Raw genomic sequence first — 3,363 nt, forward strand, 5'->3', positions numbered from 1 at the left:
AAAAGCAAATGATTTTTTACAAAAAGTATTTTATTGTGCAATCGCCATAAGACATAAAAAAAACTATAAACACATGGTATCGCCGTAATCGTATTGCCCCGCAGAATAAAGAGAATATGTCGCACGGTGAACGCTGTAAAAAAAATAGAATAAAAAAACAATAGTAGAATTGCTGTTTTTTAGTCACCACACCACTTAAAAATAGAATAAAAACTGATCAAAAAGCCGCATGCACCCCATGAAAACTACAATGAATTCCTCAAGGGGTCTAGTTTCCAAAATGGTGTCACTTTTGGAGGTTTCCACAGTTTTGGCACCACAAGACCTCTTCAAACCGGACATGGTGCCTAATAAAAAGGAGGCCTCAAAATCCACTAGGTACTCTTTTGCTTCGGTGTCCGGTGCTTCAGTCCATTACCGCACTAAGGCCACATGTGGGATATTTCTCAAAACTGCAGAATCTGGGCAATACGTATTAAGTTGCATTTCTCTGGTAAAACCTTTTGTGTTATAGAAAAAAATGGTATAAACAGGATTTTCAGACAAAAAAAATATATATATATGTCAATTTCACCATTACTTTGCTCTAAATTTCCGTGAAACACCTAAAGGGTTCATAAACTTTCAAAAAGCTGTTGTGAATACTTTGAGGGGTCTAGTTTAAAAAATGGGGTGTTTCATAGGGGTTTCTAATATATAGGCCCCTCAAAGCAACTTCAGAACTGAACTGGAACCTAAAAAAATTAATTTGGCAATACTTCGCTTCTTACATTATACTGATAATGAGCAGTGCCCACCTTGAGATGGCACCAGTTTTGACCGTTTGTATAAACGGAGATCCCTATTAGACCGTTTCAGTGCCCGGTTTTCCCAAACAGACACCCCCGAGAAGTGTATTTCTATTGATGAGTCCTTGGTAGATTTTAAAGGGAGGGTTCAATTCCGCCAGTAGTAATAGGGCAAGGTATGGTGTGAAGATGTATAAGCTGTGCGAGTCTGCATTACGGTATACTTACAAATTTAGGATAAATGAAGGGAAGGACACCAGTATTCAGCCCCCACAATGCCCCCCCCCCTTACTGGGAGTTAATGCAAAAATTGTGTGGGATTTGGTGCACCCACTGCTGGACCAGGGTTACCAACTCTACCTGGAAAATTTTTATACCAGCGTCCAACTCTTCAAGTGCCTCGCTTCCAGAAGTACTGCGGCATGCGGCACTGCTAGAAGAAATCTGAGAGGCCTCCCTAAGGCTCTGCTTGGGCAAACACTCAGAAGGGGTGAGAGCAGGGCACAATCCAGCAGCAACATATTGTGTTTCAAGTACAAGGACTGGAGAGATGTCCTTGTATTGACAACAATACTTGGCCACACCAGTACCCACGTACCGTACGAGGTACTAGTACATAGACCCCCAAACCAGACTGCATCCTTGGACTACAATAGGTACATGGGAGGAGTGGACTTGTCAGATCAAGTCCTGAAGCCCTACAGCGCCATGCGGTGTGGTATAAGAAGCACATCATTATCAAGAACCTAATCTTTAGGGACCAAGAAGGGGGCACCCAGTACTTCTATTTCCAGAAGAAGTTCCCCAAACTGGCAAGAAGAGAAAAAGTCAAAAGAGGTGCAAAGTCTGCTATAAGAGGGGGATAAGGGAGGACACAATATATCAATGTGACACGTATCCCGAAAAACCAGGGCTCTGTATGAAAGTGTTTTAAAATTTACCATACATCCCTTAGATTTTTCATCTACCCTAACGCACTCCGCACAGCTTATCCCCCTCCTCTTTTCCTTCTGAGCCCTGCTGTGTGCCTAAGCAGCTGAAAACAGCCACATGTAGGGTATTGCCGTACCCAGGAGAACTCACATTACAGTTTATGGGGTGTATATCTCTGGTGGTGCATGCTGGGCACAATATATTGGACACTGAAATGGCATAGATATATAGAAAATTGCAAATCTCACACTGCACAATCTGCTGTGCATTACCTTTTACACAATACCTGTGGGGTCGAAATTCTCACTACACCTCTAGATGAATGTCTTAAGGGGTGTAGTATCTAAAATGGGGTCACTTCTCGGGAGATTCAACTGTACTGGTACCTCAGGGTCTTCTGCATACATGACTTAGCACCAGAAAAGCTCCAGTAGGCCAAATGGTGGTCCTTCCCTTCTGAGCCCTGCCGTGTGCCCAGGCAGCTAATAACAGCGACATGTAGGGTATTTCCGTACCCGGGAGAACCCACATTACAGTTTATGGGTTTATATATCTCCAGTGGCACATGCTAGGCACAATATATCGGACACTGACATGCCATATATATAGAAAAAATTGAAAATCTCACTCTGCACCATCTGCTGCGCATTATCTTTTACACAGTACCTGTGGGGTAAAAATGCAAACTACACCTCTAGATGAATGTCTTAAGGGGTGTAGTTTTTAAAATGGGGTCTCAACTGTACTGTTACCTCAGGCGCTTCTGCATACATGACTTAGTACCAGAAAAGCCCCAGTAGGCCAAATGGTGGTCCTTTCCTTCTGAGCCCTCCCATATTTTTAATTTCACAGCCCAATCCAAATACATGCTGTGAACAAAACTGTGCGGTCAAAATGGTAACAACAACCATAAATCAATTCCTTGAGGGGTTATAGTATCCAAAATGGGGTCACTTCTGGTGGGTTTCCATTGCTTTGATACCTCTGGGGTTCTGCAAATGCGACATTGTACCCGAAAACCAATCCAGCAAAATCTGGACTCCAACAAACACATAGCGCTCCTTTCCTTCTGAGTCCTCCCTTGGGCCCAAACGGCAGTTTATCACTACAAATGGGGTATTGCCGCACTCAGGAAAAATTGGGCAACAAAATGGGGTATTTTGTTTCCTGTAAAAATTAGAAATTATGATAAAAAATGACACCTTGTTGGAAAAAATTTATTTTTTTAAATTTTACAGTCCAATCCAAATACGTGCTGTAAAAAAACTGTGCGGTCAAAAGGGTAACAACAACCATAAATATGAAATTTGTAAATTTCACCTTTTACATTGCTTTAATTCCTGTGAAACGTCTAAAGGGGTAAGAAACTTTCTAAATGCTGTTTTGAATACTTTGAGGGGTGCAATTTTTTAAATTGGCTGACTTATTGGGGTTTTCTAATATATAAGGCCCTCAAAGCTACTTCACAACTTAACTTGAACCTGTAAAAATAGCCGTTTGAATTTTTCTTGAAAATTTGAGAAATTGCTGCTAAAGTTCTAAGTCTTGTAACGTCCTAGAAAAATACAAGAATGTTCAAAAAACGATGCCAATCTAAAGTAGACATATGGGGAATGTTAATTAGTGACTATTTTGTGTTGTA

The sequence above is a fragment of the Rhinoderma darwinii genome, chromosome 6 (assembly GCF_050947455.1).
Source record: "Rhinoderma darwinii isolate aRhiDar2 chromosome 6, aRhiDar2.hap1, whole genome shotgun sequence".
Lineage (NCBI taxonomy): Eukaryota > Metazoa > Chordata > Amphibia > Anura > Rhinodermatidae > Rhinoderma > Rhinoderma darwinii.